The sequence below is a fragment of the Arachis ipaensis genome, chromosome B03 (assembly GCF_000816755.2).
Source record: "Arachis ipaensis cultivar K30076 chromosome B03, Araip1.1, whole genome shotgun sequence".
Taxonomy (NCBI): domain Eukaryota; kingdom Viridiplantae; phylum Streptophyta; class Magnoliopsida; order Fabales; family Fabaceae; genus Arachis; species Arachis ipaensis.
Window position 1 is genome coordinate 106,361,174 of NC_029787.2, and position 19,662 is coordinate 106,380,835.

Consider the following 19,662-nt stretch of genomic DNA (forward strand, 5'->3'; position numbering starts at 1 on the left):
ACGTATAGTTATACAATATAAAATGACTAACTATATTTATATAATATGTAATTTTAGAAATAATTAAAATACTATATCAATTAAATTATCATTTAATTTGTGAAATTAAGTATCATTTAATTATCAAAGCATAACGTCATCATCAAAGCATAAATTTGTACCTAATTTCACAAATTAAATGATAATTTATTTAATATAGTATTTTAATTATTTTTTAAATTATATATTGTATAAATATAGTTGGTCATTTTATATTGTATAATTATCCGTTATTTCTAACGAATTTTTAGAAATCGTTTATGATTCCGTTTTAAATTTATAAGTTTGTAAAAATGTAAATTTTCTGGAATTTGAACTAAAATACAAAATTTGAATTTCTATTATTACCTTGGAAAATTTTAAGTTTTAACTCCTATACCATCTTAGAAAGCTATATTTTATATTAATTTTTCAACATCAAAAGCCTCGGTAATAATTTTTTTAGATACTAATTATAACACCCTCACTATCAGAATGTCACGCTTCCGGTTGTGCCACTCTGATAGCAGGAGGTATTACGACGACTTCATGTACTTAATAATAAAATATGAGCTTTTGACTCGAAACCATGTCACTATTTTATTTGAAAAACTAAAAAAATATTTTTACAATAAAATAAACAAGCATGTACATAAATAAAACTTCTTACTCAGATAACTTATATATATTAGATACATACAAATCATACAACTCTTATCCCTCTTACAAAAATTATAATATTAATGGCGAGGGAAAAATAATAATAACTAAACTAATACATCCATATCGCATAAGTTAAACTAAAAAAAACTCTTCATAAGCGTCTTCGTCCGTTTTCTGAAAAAAAAGTTTGTAGAGGAGTAAGAACATCGTTCTCGAAAGGATTCTCAGTAGAGAATTTTTAAGAATTGTCGTAAGAAGATATTGTAATTAAAACTATTTTCAAAACATAGTTTTAATCAAATCTAAAATTCGTATTTCTCTTACAAAAATTTCATGTGAAATAATATTTTAATCAAAACTTATCTCTAATCCAGTCAATCATGGCCTCCGGCCCAAACATAACTAAATCTTGGCCTTTGGCCCAAATCAAAATAATTTACCATCAAAACTCAATCTCAACATAATCAATCACAAACACAATCAAATTCAAGGAAAACAATATACAGAACAGTTACCGGTTAAACAGAATTCATCAAACAAGCAAACTAAAACACTTAAGCACACCCAAACAAAGCACACAAATACAACATGATGCATGTCTATCCCTAATGCAGGTAATGAGCTCATTTATCGGTTTCGACCCGCACCCAACGCAATCCGACTCACAAGTCAGATAAGGCATTCCAGCGGCATAACCTCTGAAGGTCCCAAACCTTTGCAGGCGCTGATTCTCCAGCTGAAGTATGCTGAACATGACCTCTGCAAGTACTTGCAAGCGCTGATTATCTAGCTGAAGCATGTGCCCCTTTCTCCTGGAAGCCATTCCATATACACCGGCATCTCCGCACAATCATTCACACATAAAGCCCTTGGCTTAACATTTTCACATAAGCACCTTAACCACTTACTTTTCGTCACCCTCTCGTGACCTTTTAATCATTTTATAAATCACACGTGTCGTGTTCTCCTTTCCCTTTCTTTCTTCTTCTTAATAAACCGAACTCAAATAATTTTTATTTAAAACCAACACCAACTTCAAGTCTTGAGACTTAGGAAAGACGACAATCAAACTCGTTCTTTAAAATTAATAAACTCCTTGAATCATAATTCCTTAAAATGTAGTTCTTTAATCAAATTCAAAACATAAAGTCTTCTTTAATGAGTAAAAATTCAATATACATAATCTTTTCTTAACAAATCACATTCAAAACATAAAGTTTTTCCTTAATAAATCAAACCCAAACATAAATCTTTTCTTAATAAATCAAAAACCAAACAATACAATTTCTCAAGTCCAACCTTTTTCTAAATAAACAAAGTCTTAAGTTTCATAATAAAATTTCAACAACATCTCCCCTAAAACTTGGACTTTGCCACCCTTTTCGAGTCCCAACCGAACCATTCTCAATCCCTTTTCAACCATTTCCAATAACTCAGACTAGTTCCAATATCAGAAATTATTTTCGATAAATCAATAAAACTCATTCCCAATATCTCAGATCGTTTCAAATACAGATTCATTCTCAATATCAAATTAACCTCAAACCAAGAAAATCATTTTACATAGTATTTAATCAAATCAACTTTCCAACTTAATAATCAGAAACAGTCAAAATTCAATCATCATCATAATAACCTTAAATCAAGTACAAAAGTCAACTAAACATTTCCAATCAATCAATAAACCATTCAAACTAGCATTTATATTCATTCCAGGCAACTCAATTCAATTCATAAAACTTGCAAAATCATAAAAATATATTTTCACTACTAATATCGACTTAAAACAATTCTTAGTAGTGAATTAAGTTTAGGAAATCGTCCCTACCTCGTTCGCGACTTAACTACGTGACAAATTCTGTTTCCTCTCAGCCTATACCCTCAGCAGTCACAACCACAGCCTATTCCACCCTTGCAGTAACGGCGGCACCCCAAACGCGACATGCAACAACCAAGAATCAATCCTACATTACCAAAACTTCAGAATTTTTACCAAAAATATAACATAACGCATATACACTAGCTGTGAGGGTTTTGAAATAAAAAGGCTTACTGTAACAAAGGGAAAACATAGAAACATAGCGGCAGTGGATCTCGGCAGCAGCAGCAGCGTTTCCCGGCAACAGAGGCGCGGTGGCGCAGCTGGTTCCCCCTCCGGCAGCAGGTGTAACGGAATCAGCTTCTTCTCCCCCTTCGAAGCCCCCCAACGGCGATGCGATGGATCTGACAGTGACGGGATTCTTGGCGGCGGCAGGAGATTCTGATGGCGACGGCGTCTGGTTCACGAACGACAGCGACGACGGAGCACGAACGGTGACGGCGACGGCTTCTTCCTCCCGCTCGCGCCCTTCCTCTCCGCCTCAAACTCGATGATGGCGACGCGCGGAAGACAGCTCCCTCTCTCGCACGGTTTGTTCAACGGCGTCCCCTTCTCTCCTCTTCGTCAGTGGAAGCGGTGGCAGCTTCGCAGCCCATAGCAGCGTCAATGGTGGTGGTGAGACCCACGGCGCTGGCACTATCTTTCTCTGCTTCTCTCTTCTCCTACAGCTCTGATTCTCCCTCTCTGTGCCATTTATCTCTTTCTCCCTTTTCTTCTGCTATGTGTGAGTGTGTGGTGTTGATAAAAATTATATTGGGTATTAGGGGTTATATCACAATAGATAAGGATTATTCAGTAAAGGTATACCCAAGACACAGTGGAAACATAAAAGATAGATAAGGATTTTTCTACTAGACCTTTAAGATACCTGTTCTTAGCAATCTAGGTCACCAGAAAGAATTTTCTACTAGACCTTCAAAGAACTTGTCCTTGACAACCTAGATCAGAGGGTTGAAAATTGAATCACTCAATTTTCTCCATGCAACAAGCAAAGCAAATCACTCACCTCACTTAATCACACTAAAAAAAACGTGCATAAAGCACTAAAGAAATTTTATTCATAAAAAATTATGTAAATTGTCTCACCAAAGGTGTTTAAATAGGCACCTAACAAACTAACTAAAAGATAAGATAAGATAACTTAATTTAAGTCTCTTAAAGATAAGATAACTAATTTAAATCAGATTTGATCTTATTGGATTAGATCAAATTTGATTTAAATTTTAAAATCCTAAAGATATGATAACTAATTTAAATCAAATTTGATCTTATTAGATTAGATCGGATTTGATTTAAATTTAAAATCCCTAAAAATACTACTAAGCAAATCAAAAGTAAATAAAATCTTCTAACAAACTCTAACAGCAAAACGAATTAAAAATAAGTGACTGAAATTCAAAAATTAATAAAAATTATGTCTCCCATTGAATTTGAAAAGCTTTATTGGACTTCTTGTTGTCTTGCCTTAGCCCAATGAGCCTTATGAATTGTTGCACTTTCAGCACCACTGTTTTTGAGACGGACTCTTGGTTTTCTTGATGTCCAAGACTGGCATGACACAATTCTTCTAGAATTCAGATCCTTGAATATGACAAAATTATCATTCCATCCCTTAGCTCTAAGATGACGGAAATGCCCTCCTGACCACGTAATAGGTGTTGTGTGTGTTTGTGTGTCGTGTGTGTGCTTGGGGAGGGTGAGAGAGGTGAGGCGGTTAGGTTAGGGTTAGATTTAGGACAAAATTAGGATTTTGTGTATGAAATTGGGGATTTTGGGTAATTTTAGTAATTTTAATAAAATTAGGATAATAGAGTAATTAAAACTAATTTTAATCCAACACTAATATTTATGAAAATACTATATTAATTATCAATTTATAAATTTATTTTCAAATAAATACTCTAATTCAATAACTAGAGATAATTGAATTAATTTTTTTAAATCATAAAATAAAATTTAAAATCTAATTATTTAAATTAAAGCAGATAAAACTCTTATTATTTTTTTGATCACTAAAACTTTAAATCAATAATAAGAAAGTACTCAATATAAAAATTTCTAAAAATATACTCTCGAATAAATAAAATAAATCCTAAATAGTTTAAATTTTCAAAATCTGAGATTTTTTGAAATTTGAACTAAAACACAAAAGTTAGATTTCTATTTTTATTTATTTTAATTTTTTGATATTTTATTTGAATATAAATGGAAGTATTTTCTTATTGATATTTATGTTTTAAAGTTAATATAGAATAAATAAACAATTAACTTTAATTTACTGTATCAATAAACTGGATAAGTAGTAAATCGAATCCAATTAATTCGATTTACATAAAGATGTTCTAGAATAGGAGTGTAACGAAAATTGATTAAGGCCATCTGCATAATTTTAAACTCTATTCCATTTATTAGTGTGAATTATCCTAAAATTTAATTGTGTCACCATAATTAATATTAACCATCTCTTCTTCCTTATTTTTAAAAATCAAATAACTTAACTATAGTAATTTTTTTCAAATTAAAAAATTTCAATTTTCAAATAAGTCTCAATTTGTAATTTTTTATTTTATTTCTTAAATCATCCAATTTATAAATCAGTTTTGATAAAAAAAAAGGGTGAAAATAATGATATATATGCATTGCTGTTGTATAATTTTATATGAAGCTGATAAACACATTTTAACACTTAATAATGTTATCTTAATTGATTATGTTTAATATAGTAGAATTTAGGTTGGATATCTGTTGATGTGGTGTTCTGCTAGTATATTTTGTATGTTTAGAAGTTTTTTGTGTTCCCTTATCCCTATATATGAAATTGGTGAGTGATAACAGGCTTTTTATTTTTGATATTAGAGAAGATTGTGTGTAATACCCAGAAATGAGACTCCGGTTGTGTTATGCACATATATAGGATTCATAAGTAGTGTCTTCAGGAATCGGCAATGTCGATTTCAAACAAATCGTTAGTAACGTTCTCTATTAGGAGAGAGAATGTAAAAAGATAAACAGGAAGCGTTGGATAAGTTAGGAACGGCTAGGATCAATAAAAAAAATGAGTACCAATTTTATGGGGGTGAGCACGTGGTGAGAGAGAAAGATAGAAAGAAGGAGATGCTCCACGGGAAGAGAGAGAGAGAGAGAGACAGTGGATAAAACCGTAAGATTGGTGATCAACGGTTGGGACGCATGAAAGAAATCGGTAGAACTGATTTGTTGTTGTGTCCACGTGGCTCGCATGCGAGGAGTCCATGTGTGGTCCGTGACTCCTCTCTTCCCACACTCCCTCACTTATCATTTAGAAGACCAAAACACCAAAACACAACTACTGGTTAACTCTCCGGCTCTCTGCTTCGGCTCCTTTCTTTCAAAAGCCATTGTTTTTTTCCATTTGAAGGTTGCATGTTCTTTGAAACTCCAGATTTATTTTTTTCAAGATGGGAAAGAAGAAAATTTCAATGGATAAACACATTGTGAAATATCTTAATCATCATTTATATGTAAGTAATTATTTCAATGGCTTAATCGCTTCTGCAATAGTGTTTGAGTCCAACTTCGAATGATCCTGAGAAATGATGGCTCTAGTACAAGTATGGTTGTCATTGTATCGTCTAATCTCCTATCAATACTTTCTTCGCATCATGCTAACCCTGATAAGCCAATCACAACTTTGCCCATATTGCACACATTTTGCGTAAAATGCCGTCGACTCAGACTCAAAAATCCGATAATCAACACCTCTGTGAATGGTATAATTTTTAACTACCTTTATCACGGCCTATCTAGAATTAAATTCCATCCCTATGACAAATTCACTATCTACGACCACAGGTGGATCTGCAGTAACACCGCAACACCATATTTATACAGTGCATAATATTAATATAGAAACATAATATTTAAATTACTAATCCAAATACCGTGTGATGCAACTACAAACCCACATTGGCATACTCTGAAAATTCTGAAGCATTCATGGCATCGAGATCCAAAGCGCACATGAAAGATGGTTCTTCGAATGGATGCTCACTTGCTAGTGCATTTGCAACGTCTTCCACGTCTGACTCAACGGTGCAGTCCTCTTGTTCCTCGTCTGCATTTAGATCAATGAAATCGTAATTGCCTTCATATTCCTCTTCGCTGTCACCGTTATAACTTTTCCAGTTGAAATCATGATCATGTTCTTCGACGGTATTTGGTAACTGCTCAAACTCCACATACAGCTCAATAACAGACAATTGTGATTGTGTTTGATAGTAGATTGAGAACATCTCTTGCAGACTTGTGTCATCATTGATGCACATCGCCTGAAATTGAACGAACCTACCAAACACTAATATAGGTCGTCTGTATAAAATATTTGTCACCTTCTTTAGCATATGAAAATCTATATTTTGACAAATATAACTCTTAAATTCTTCGAATGATACCATAAAAGAAAGAATAAATGTACAAGAATTATTACACATAAATATCACACCTTCAGCTATTTCAGATAAAATTTGACCATTATAATAAATTTTAAAACTAATATTATTATTCATTTTTGTGATTTACGAAAATTTAATTTCTATTATAATAAATAAAACGAATTAACTAACTATCATAGTCTTAAAAAAATTATATAACTAAAATGAATAAAAAAAATTACCCAAAATATGAATAAAAAAAACTTACACACAACAAAGAAGAGAAATAAGAAGAATAAGAAGTAGAAGAAGAGCATTAGAAAGAGAAGAAGAGATCGATAATTGCAAGACATTACATTCACACACTCTATATATAGAGAAGTTAATAAACAAATTGTTACTCACGTTTATAATTTCAGAATTTTTATACAAGAAAATTGGTACTACTTGTAACACCCTAATTAGCCTAAGCCTTACCTCGCGTCGTAAAGCAAATGTTAATCAAAGGTTACGATAATTCTAAAACTTTTACATATTTATATATGGAAGGAGTAATATATTCTAGAAGCCCGATGAAGGATACAGCTGAAAAACAGGATTTGAAAAGCGCAAAACGTACACACGAAGCTACTAACTTAATGCACAAGATATATATAATATAACAAAATATCATAGTATAATAGTATGAAGATCTAGCCATGGCTCACAGAGTTTAAGCCGGCTAGCTATATACAGACCATACAGAAAACTGAAAGTTTAAAAAATATCTTATACAAGTTTTCCTCTCAAAACAAGCCTCTAGGCAAAAGTAAATACAAAAGATGAGAGATATAAACAAAAGAAGCAAAAAGACTCTGTCACCATCGAAACAACTTACTGAGGTGGGTTGCGACCTGCATCTAAAAAATAACAACAGAATATGGTATGAGAACCGGAGGTTCTCAGTATGGTAACAGTGCTTAGTGATGTAAGATATAAGACTCCGGGACGCCAGAGGCAATCCTAGAACTTCATATCCATCACAAGATTCATCTTAAAGCATGACTAAAACAGTAAAGCATAACTTAAAACTTAACATAATAAAATGGTAATCTAACTTAGTGGATTCTCTAACTAACAACTCTCCGCTGTCCCACAGCCTTCACCAACCTATCCTCTATGCGATCCCATCGCCACCGCATTCCGAACCTCCTCAATCCCAGTAGAAAACATAATTAATTACAATGCAAGTAAAACACAAGTATAGGCATATATATCAAGTAATTCAAATAGGCAATTAGACATGTTATACAATTAGGCAAGCAATTACAAGTCGGCAAAGCATACAAGCAAATAGAAAATGCACATGATGAATGTCTGTCCTATTGGCTGTGATATCACATTGTCGGTTCAACTGCCAACCCGACACATCTCCATGAAGATGTCGCCCTTCGGAATCATAATTGGAAACCCCCGAGATATGGTGCTCGGAACACCGTCCAAGATTTTGTGCCTGCACACTCTAGTAATCTGAAGGGATGCGAGCGGGATACTCTTGCCACAGACCTCACATCTCAACGCAAGCGGGAGGAACCACCGCCCTTACGCTGCTGCCGCTACCTCGACTGGCAGGATCCAACCACCGTCCCTGCTGGCGCATAGCGTCTCAACAATCTCAATATAAAACAGTGATACAGTGGTTTTCAAAAAATATTTTTAGTATATCAATGATTCATCATTGCAATTCCAAGTCCTCGACTCATATCAATCACTGCCAATTCAACATTTCCATTCCGAACTCGTTAGTTCATCAGTTTCTCAATTCATATATCTTTCTCCTTTCTCACTCCACCAAACCCATCCTCAGTACACCAGAAATCTAAGCCTCCATTCTCTAACTTTTCAAAGTAATACCAATTTAAATTTTCTAGGACCATTCCCATGTTTTGTTAGCTAAAAATAAGTCAAAAAGTCTTAAATATGTGTCACAGAAGGTTACAAGCTTCTTGGGAAGGTGAAATAGTTAAAAACAAAGTTTTAGTTGAAAAAGAGGACATGTGCGTACACACAGGGGTGTGCGTGCGCACGCCCAAGGAGATTCTCAAAAAGTGTGCGTACACATAGAGGTGTGCGTACGCACAAGTTCAAGATTTTCCAATTTTTTTCACTCGCACAAGGCGTGTGAACACTCTCAACAGAATGCACCTTCTAATGTGTGCGTGCGCACATCTTGTAAAACTTCGTTGGTTGTATGTGCGCATGGTGCACGAAATTGTGATCATCAACAATGGTGCCAAAGACTTGGAGCTCTCCAACGTGAATCACACTTTGTCACAATTCTGCACAACTAACCAGCAAGTGCACTGGGTCGTCCAAGTAATACCTTACGTGAGTAAAGGTCGATCCCACGGAGATTGTCGGCTTGAAGTATAATCATCACATTCATCATGTTCTTGGGTGCGAATGAATATCTTAGAGAAGAAGTAGACGTGAATTGAATAGAAAAACAGTAGTACTTTGCATTAATTCATGAAGAACAACAGAGCTCCACACCTTAATCTATGGTGTGTAGAGACTCCACCGTTGAAAATACATAAGAACAAGGTCTAGGCATGGCCGTGAGGCCAGCCCCCAAACGTGAAAAGGTCTATCTCAGTATATAAATACAATAGCAAAAGGTCCTATTTATAGAGAACTAGTAGCCTAGGGTTTACAGAAATAAGTAATTAATGCAGAAATCTTCTTCCGAGTCCACTTGGTGTGTGCTTGGGCTGAGCATTGAAGCTTCAATGTGTAGAGACTTTTCTTGGAGTTAAACGCCAGCTTCTGTGCCAGTTTGGGCGTTTAACTCCAGCTTTTGTGCCAGTTCTGGCGTTTTGACGTCAGAATTCTTAAGCTGACTTGGAATGCCTGTTTGGGCCATCAAATCTCGGGCAAAGTATAGACTATATATATTGCTGGAAAGCCCAGGATGTCTACTTTCCAACGCAATTAAGAGCGCACCAATTGAGCTTCTGTAGCTCCAGAAAATCTACTTTGAGTGCAGGGAGGTCAGAATCCAAGAGCATCTGCAGTTCTTTTTCAGCCTCTAAATCAGATTTTTGCTCAGGTCCCTCAATTTCAGCCAGAAAATTCCTGAAATCATAGAAAAATACACAAACTCATAGTAAATTCTAGAAATGTAATTTTTATTTAAAAACTAATAAAAACATAATAAAAACTAACTAAAATATACTAAAAACATACTAAAAACAATGCCAAAAAGCGTATAAATTATCCGCTCATCACAACACCAAACTTAAATTGTTGCTTGTCCCCAAGCAACTGAAAATCAAATAGGATAAAAAGAAGAGAATATACAATGAATTCCAAAAACACGTATGAAGATCAGTATTAATTAGATGAGCGGGGCTTTTAGCTTTTTGCTTCTAAACAGTTTTGACATCTCACTTTATCCTTTTGAAGTTCAGAATGATTGGCTTCTATAGGAACTCAGAATCCAGATAGCGTTATTGATTCTCCTAGTTAAGTATATTGATTCTTGAACACAGCTACTTTATGAGTCTTGGCCGTGACCTAAAGCATTTTATTTTCCAGTATTACCACCAGATCCATAAATGCCACAGACACATAACTGGGTGAACCTTTTCAGATTGTGACTCAGCTTTGCTAGAGTCCCCAATTAGAGGTGTCCAGAGCTCTTAAGCACACTCTTTTTGCTTTTGGACCACGACTTTAACCGCTCAGTCTCAAGTTTTCACTTGACACCTTCACGCCACAAGCACATGGTTAGGGACAGCTTGGTTTAGCCGCTTAGGCCAGGATTTTATTCCTGTGGGCCCTCCTATCCACTGATGCTCAAAGCCTTGGATCCTTTTTATTACCCTTGCCTTTTGGTTTAAAGGGTTACTGACTTTTTCTGCTTGCTTTTCTTTCTTTTTCTTTTTTTTTGCATTTTTTTCGCATTTTTTTTCGCATATATATTTTTTTTCTGCAAGCTTTTCACTGCTTTTTCTTGCTTCAAGAATCAATTTTATGATTTTTCAGATTATCAAATAACATTTCTCTTTTTCCATCATTCTTTCAAGAGCTAACAATTTTAACATTCATGAATCAACAAATTCAAAAAATATGCACTGTTCAAGCATTCATTCAGAAAAATAATAGTATTTCCACCACATCAAAATAACTAAACTATTTTAAAATTTGAAATTCATGCACTTCTTTTTCTTTTTCAATTAAAACACTCTTTATTTAAGAAAGGTGATGGATTCATTTTCATAGCTTTAAGGCATAGACACTTAGACACCAGTGATCATGTAATAAAGACACAAACATAGATAAACATAAAGCATAATTTTCGAAAAAATAGAGAAATAAAGAACAAGAAAATTAAAGAACGGGTCCACCTTAGTGATGGCGGCTTGTTCTTCCTTTTGAAGATCTTATGGAGTGCTTGAGCTCCTCAATGTCTCTTCCTTGCCTTTGTTGCTCCTCTCTCATGGTTCTTTGGTCTTCTCTAATTTCATGAAGGAGGATAGAATGTTCTTGGTGCTCTACCCTTAGTTGTCCCATGTTGGAACTTAATTCTCCTAGGGAGGTGTTGATTTGCTCCCAATAGCTTTGTGGAGGAAAATGAATCCCTTGAGGCATCTCAGGAATTTCATGATGAGAAGTTTCCTCATGCTCTTGTCCATGAGTGGGATCTCTTATTTGCTCCATCCTTTTTTTAGTGATGGGCTTGTCCTCATCAATGAGAATGTCTCCATCTATGTCAATTCCAACTGAATTGCAGAGGTGACAAATGAGGTGAGGGAAGGCTAACCTTGCCAAAGTAGAAGACTTATCCGCCACCTTGTAGAGTTCTTGGGATATAACCTCATGAACTTCTACTTCCTCTCCAATCATGATGCTATGGATCATGATGGCTCGGTCTATAGTAGCTTCAGACCGGTTGCTAGTGGGAATGATTGAGCGTTGGATGAACTCCAACCATTCCTTAGCCACGGGCTTGAGGTCATGCCTTCTTAGTTGAACCGGCTTCCCTTTTGTATCTCTTTTCCATTGGGCGCCCTCTTCATAGATGTCCATGAGGACTTGGTCCAACCTTTGATCAAAGTTGACCCTTCTAGTGTATGGGTGTGCATCTCCTTGCATCATAGGCAAGTTGAATGCCAACCTTACATTTTCCGGACTAAAGTCTAAGTATTTCCCTCGGACCATTGTAAGCCAATTCTTAGGGTCCAGGTTCACACTTTGATCATGGTTCTTGGTGATCCATGCGTTGGCATAGAACTCTTGAACCATTAAGATTCTGACTTGTTGAATGGGGTTGGTGAGAATTTCCCAACCTCTTCTTCGAATCTCATGTCGGATCTCCGGATACTCATTCTTTTTGAGCTTAAAAGGGGCCTCAGGAATCACCTTCTTCTTGGCCACAACTTCATAGAAGTGGTCTTGATGCACCCTTGAGAGAAATCTCTCCATCTCTCATGACTCAGATGTGGAAGCTTTTGCCTTCCCTTTCCTCTTTCTAGAGGTTTCTCCGGCCTTAGGTGCCATAAATGGTTATGGAAAAATAAAAAGTAACGCTTTTACCACACCAAACTTAGAAGGTTTGCTCGTCCTCGAGCAAAAGAAGAAAGAAGAAAGTAGAAGAAGAAGAAATAGAGGAGATGGAGGGGGCTTAGTGTTTCGGCCAAGGGGGAGAAGTAGTGGGTATGTTGTGTGAAAATAAATGAGTGAAGATGGGTTTATATAGGAGTGGAGAGGGGGGGGGTATGGTTCGGCCATTATGGGTGGGTTTGGGAGGAAAAGTGGTTTGAATTTGAATGGTGAGGTAGGTGGGGTTTTATGAAGGATGGATGTGAGTGGTGAAGAGAATGGTGGGATTTGATAGGTGAGGGGTTTTTGGGGAAGAGGTATTGAGGTGATTCGTGAATGGGTAAAGAAGAGAGAGAGAGGTGGGGTGGGTGGAGATCCTGTGGGGTCCACAGATCCTGAGGTGTCAAAGATATCTCATCCCTGCACCAAGTGACGTGCAAAAATGCCCCTTTCTGCCAATCCTGGCGTTAAACGCCAGGCTGCTGCCCATTTCTGGCGTTTAATGCCAGCTTCTTGCCCTTTTCTGGTGTTAAACGCCAGTCTGGTGCCCATTTCTGGCGTTAAACACCCAGAATGGTGCCAGACTGGGCGTTTAACGCCCATTCTGCTACCCTTACTGGCGTTTAAATGCTAGTAAGTTTCTCCTCCAGGGTGTTCTGTTTTTAATTCTGTTTTTCAGTCTGTTTTTGCTTTTTCAATTGTTTTTGTGACTTCACATGATCATCAACCTACAGAAAACATAAAATAACAAAAGAAAAGAGAAATTTAACATAGATAAGTAAAAATTGGGTTGCCTCCCAACAAGCGCTTCTTTAATGTCAATAGCTTGACAGTGGGCTCTCATGGAGCCTCACAGATGTTCAGAGCAATGTTGGAACCTCCCAACACCAAACTTAGAGTTTGACTGTGGGGCTCTGTTTGACTCTGTATTGAGAGAAGTTTCACGATTGCTCCAAGATACTTAGCAACTTGCTCTTCAGGAACATCTTCATCCTCTTCAGAGGAAGAATACTCATCAGAGCTCATGAATGACAGGAGTAAATTCAATGGAATCTCTATGGTCTCTGTGTGAGCCTCAGATTCCCATGGTTCCTCATTATGGAACTCCTTGGAGGCCAGTGGACATCCATTGAGGTCTTCCTCAGTGGAAATCACTGCCTCTTCCTCCTCTCCAAGTTCGGCCATGTGAGATGTGGTTATGGCCTTGCACTCTCTCTTTAGATTCTCTTCTGTATTGCTTGGGAGAGTACTAAGAGGGAGTTCAGTAATTTTCTTACTCAGCTGACCCACTTGTGCCTCCAAAATTCTAATGGAGGACCTTGTTTCAGTCATGAAACTTTGAGTGGTTTTAATTAGATCAGAGACTATAGTTGCTAAGTCAGAGTGGCTCTACTTAGAATTCTCTGTCTGTTGCTGAGAAGATGATGGAAGAGGCTTGCTATTGCTAAACCTATTTCTTCCACCATTATTGTTATTGAAGCCTTGTTGAGGCCTCTGTTGGTCCTTCCATGAGAGATTTGGATGATTTCTCCATGAAGGATTGTAATTGTTTCCATAAGAATCTCCCATGTAATTCACCTCTTCCATTGTTGGGTTCTCAGGATCATAAGCTTCTTCTTCAAATGAAGCTTCTTTGGTACTGCCTGTTGCTGCTTGCATTCCAGACAGACTCTGAGAAATCATATTGACTTGTTGAGTCAATATTTTATTCTGAGCCAGTATGGCATTCAGAGTATCAATCTCAAGAACTCCTTTCTTCTGATTTGTCCCATTATTCACAGGATTCCTTTTAGAGGTGTACATGAATTGGTTATTTGCAACTATTTCAATGAGTTCCTGAGCTTCTGCAGGCGTCTTCTTCAGATGAAGAGATCCTCCAGCAGAGCTGTCCAATGACATTTTGGACAATTCATACAGACCATCATAGAAGATACCTATGATGCTCCATTCTGAAAGCATGTCAGAAGGACACCTTCTGATCAATTGCTTGTATCTTTCCCATGCTTCATAGAGGGATTCACCTTCCTTTTGTCTGAAGGTTTGGACTTTCACTCTAAGCTTGCTCAATTTTTAAGGTGGAAAGAACTTTGCCAAGAAGTCATTAACTAGATTTTCCCAAGAGTTTAGGCTTTCTTTAGGTTGTGAATCCAACCATGTTCTAGCTCTGTCTCTTACAGCAAAGGGAAAAAGCATAAGCTTGTAGACCTCGGGATCAACCCCATTGGTCTTGACAGTGTCACAGATTTGCAAGAATTCAGCTAAGAACTGATGAGGATCTTCCAATGAAAGTCCATGAAACTTGCAATTCTGTTGCATTAGAGAAACTAATTGAGGCTTAAGCTCAAAGTTGTTTGCTCCAATGGCAGGGATTGAGATGCTTCTCCCATAGAAGTCAGGAGTAGGTGCAGTAAAGTCACCAAGCACCTTCCTTGCATTGTTGGCATTGTTGTTGTTTTCGGCTGCCATGGCTTCTTCTTGTTTGAAAATTTCTGTTAGGTCCTCTCCAGAGAGTTGTAATTTAGCTTCTCTTAGCTTTCTCTTCAAGGTCCTTTCAGGTTCAGGATCAGCCTCAACAAGAATGTTTTTGTCCTTACTCCTGCTCATATAAAAAGAGAGAAGAAGAAAATATGGAATCCTCTATGTCACAGTATAGAGATTCCTTGAGATGTCAGAGGAAAAGAAGAATAGAAGGAGGAGGTAGAGAAGAGAGAATTTGAATTTATCAAGGGAAATAGAGTTCGAATTGCTCAGTGGAGGAGTGTTAGTCCTTAAATAGAAGGGTGTGAAAAGAGGGGAAGAATTTTCGAAATTAAAGTAAAAGATTTTGAAATAATTAAAAGAAATTTTGAAAATTTTATTGATGATTTTGGAAAACTAAGATTGGGAAAGAAATTAAGTGATTTTTGAAAGAGATTGTGAAATTAGAAATAAAAAAGATATGATTGAAACTTAATTTTGAAAAAGATGTGATTGAAAAGATATGATTGAAAAGATATGATTGGGAATCAAATAGAAAAAGGAAAGTTTGAAAATTAAAGTTGATTACTTGACTAACAAGAAATTAGAAGATATGATTCTAGAATTAAAACTTTTGATCCTTTCTTACTAGGAAAGTAATAACTTGAAAATTTTGAATTAAATCACTAATTGTGGCAAGGATTTTCGAAAATAGTAGTAATAAAAAAATTGAAAAGAAATTGATTTTGAAAAGATATGATTGAAAAGATATGATTTGAAAAAAATTGATTTTGAAAAATTATGAATATTTGAAAAAGATTTGAATTAAAAACAAAATCTTCCCTCTAGTGTCTTCCTGGCGTTAAACGCCCAGCCAAGGCGTTTAAACGCCAGTTTTCCTTCTTCACTGGGCGTTTTGAACGCCCAGCTTTTTCTGTGTAATTCCTCTGGTGAATGTTCTGAATCTTCAATTCTCTGTGTTATTAACTTGAAAAGACACAATTTAAAATTTTTTTGAATTTTTAAATGATGAGAAACAATAATAAGAAGAATACAACTAAGATCAAATAAACAATGCATGCAAGACACCAAACTTAGAAGTTTGTATACTAAGGACTATAACAATTTGAAAATACATATAAGAAACAACAAAAGACACAAAATAAGAGAAATTAAAGATCAGAGCACTGAAATCATCAAGAACAACTTGAAGATTAGTGAAGAACATAATGCATATATTCAAAAAATGCAACAAAGAATAAAGACATGCAATTGACACCAAACTTAAAAATTGATATTAGACTCAAACAAGAAACATAAAATATTTTTGATTTTTATGGTTTTATAATTTTTTTTTGTGATTTTTTGAAAATTGAGTGGAAAAGAAAATAAAGGGGTTCAAAATTTTTAATAAGAGTTCCAGGAATCATTGCAATGCTAGTCTAAGACTCCAGTCCAGGAATTAGACATGGCTTACTAGCCAGCCAAGCTTTCAATGAAAGCTCCGGTCCAAAACACTAGACATGGCTAATGGCCAGCCAAGCTTTAGCAGATCATTACTAACAACAGCAAAATCGATAGAAATCAACAAGCTCTTGTGATGATAAGTTGAAACCTCGGTCCAATAAGATTAGACATGGCTTCAAAGCCAGCCGGACTTCAACAGATCATCATGAAACTCTAGAATTCATTCTTAAAAAATCTGAAGAACAAAATAAAATTTTTGTTTGTATTTTAAAAATTTTTTCGAAAATAAAAAGTAAAATTACCTAATCTAAGCAACAAGATGAACCGTCAGTTGTCCAAACTCGAATAATCCCCGGCAACAGCGCCAAAAACTTGGTGCACGAAACTGTGATCATCAACAATGGCGCCAAAGAATGTCACACGCCCAACACTCGCGAGTTTGAAGCTCGTCACAGTCATCCCTTCCCAGATCCTACTCAGAATACCACAGACAAAGTTTAGGCATTCCGGATCTCAGGAATGACCGCTAATAATTCTAGCCTATACCACGAAGGTTTTAATCTTAGATTAGAAACCCAAGAGATACACATTCAAGCTTGTTTGCATGTAGAACGGAAGTAGTTGTCAGGAACGCGTTCATAGGTGAGAATGATGATGAGTGTCACATAATCATCATATTCATCATGTTCTTGGGTGCGAATGAATATCTTAGAGAAGAAGTAGACATGAATTGAATAGAAAAACAGTAGTACTTTGCATTAATTCATGAAGAACAGCAGAGCTCCACACCTTAATCTATGGTGTGTAGAGACTCCACCGTTGAAAATACATAAGAACAAGGTCTAGGCATGGCCGTGAGGCCAGCCCCCAAACGTGAAAAGGTTTATCTCAGTATATAAATACAATAGCAAAAGGTCCTATTTATAGAGAACTAGTAGCCTAGGGTTTATAGAAATAAGTAATTAATGCAGAAATCTTCTTCCGGGCCCACTTGGTGTGTGCTTGGGCTGAGCATTAAAGCTTCCATGTGTAGAGACTTTTCTTGGAGTTAAATGCCAGCTTCTGTGCCAGTTTGGGCGTTTAACTCCAGCTTTTGTGCCAGTTCTGGCGTTTTGACGCCAGAATTCTTAAGCTGACTTGGAACGCCTGTTTGGGCCATCAAATCTCGAGCAAAGTATAAACTATTATATATTTCTGAAAAGCCCAGGATGTCTACTTTCCATCGCAATTAAGAGCGCACCAATTGCGCTTCTGTAGCTCCAGAAAATCTACTTTGAGTGTAGGGAGGTCAGAATCCAACAGCATCTGCAGTCCTTTTTCAGCCTCTGAATCAGATTTTTGCTCAGGTCCCTCAATTTCAGCCAGAAAATACCTGAAATCACAGAAAAACACACAAACTCATAGTAAAGTCCAGAAATGTGATTTTTATTTCAATGGCTTAATCGCTTCTGCAATAGTGTTTGAGTCCAACTTCGAATGATCTTGAGAAATGATGGCTCTAGTACAAGTATGGTTGTCATTGTATCATCTAATCTCCCATCAATACTTTCTTCGCATCATACTAACCCTGATAAGCCAATCACAACTTTGCCCATATTGCACACATTTTGCGTAAAATGCCGTCAGCTCAGACTCAAAAATCCGATAATCAACACCTCTGTGAATGGTATAATTTTTAACTGCCTTTATCACGGCCTATCTAGAATTAAATTCCATCCCTATGACAAATTCACCATCTACGACCACAGGTGGATCTGCAGTAACACCGCAACACCATATTTATACAGTGCATAATATTAATATACAAACATAATATTTAAATTACTAATCCAAATACCGTGTGATGCAACTACAAACCCACATTGGCATACTCTGAAAATTCTGAAGCATTCATGGCATCGAGATCCAAAGCGCACATGAAAGATGGTTCTTCGAATGGATGCTCACTTGCTAGTGCATTTGCAACGTCTTCCATGTCTGACTCAACGGTGCAGTCCTCTTGTTCCTCGTCTGCATTTAGATCAATGAAATCGTAATTGCCTTCATATTCCTCTTCGCTGTCACCGTTATAACTTTTCCAGTTGAAATCATGATCATGTTCTTCGACGGTATTTGGTAATTGTTCAAACTCCACATACAGCTCAATAACAGACAATTGTGATTGGGCTTGATAGTAGATTGAGAACATCTCTTGCAGACTTGTGTCATCATTGATGTACATCGCCTGAAATTGAACGAACCTACCAAACACTAATATAGGTCGTCTGTATAAAATATTTGTCACCTTCTTTAGCATATGAGGATCTATATTTTGACAAATATAACTCTTAAATTCTTCGAATGACACCATAAAAGAAAGAATAGATGTACAAGAATTATTACACATAAATATCACACCTTCAGCTATTTCAGATAAAATTTGACCATTATAATAAATTTTAAAACTAATATTATTATTCATTTTTGTGATTTACGAAAATTTAATTTCTATTACAATAAATAAAACGAATTAACTAACTATCATAGTCTTAAAAAATTATATAACTAAAATGAATAAAAAAAATTACCCAAAATATGAATAAAAAAAACTTACACACAACAAAGAAGAGAAATAAGAAGAATAAGAAGTAGAAGAAGAGCATTAGAAAGAGAAGAAGAGATCGATAATTGCAAGACATTACATTCACACACTCTATATATAGAGAAGTTAATAAACAAATTGTTACTCATGTTTATAATTTCAGAATTTTTATACAAGAAAATTGGTACTACTTGTAACACCCTAATTAGCCTAAGCCTTACCTCGCGTCGTAAAGCAAAGGTTAATCAAAGGTTACGATAATTCTAAAACTTTTACATATTTATATATGGAAGGAGTAATATATTCTAGAAGCCCGATGAATGATACAGCTGAAAAACAAGATTTGAAAAGCGCAAAACGTACACACGAAGCTACTAACTTAATGCACAAGATATATATAATATAACAAAATATCATAGTATAATAGTATGAAGATCTAGCCATGGCTCACAGAGTTTAAGCCGGCTAGCTATATACAGACCATACAGAAAACTGAAAGTTTAAAAAATATCTTATACAAGTTTTCCTCTCAAAACAAGCCTCTAGGCAAAAGTAAATACAAAAGATGAGAGATATAAACAAAAGAAGCAAAAAGACTCTGTCAC

The 19,662-nt window shown here is 35.8% G+C and overlaps 1 long non-coding RNA gene across 1 annotated transcript; it reads right to left on the minus strand.

The window, feature by feature from the left end:
- LOC110269779 lies at positions 2,612–3,140 on the minus strand. Its single transcript, XR_002358536.1, has 2 exons — positions 2,735–3,140; positions 2,612–2,645 (listed from the first exon to the last, which is right to left on the minus strand). It is a non-coding gene; the product is annotated as an uncharacterized LOC110269779 (long non-coding RNA).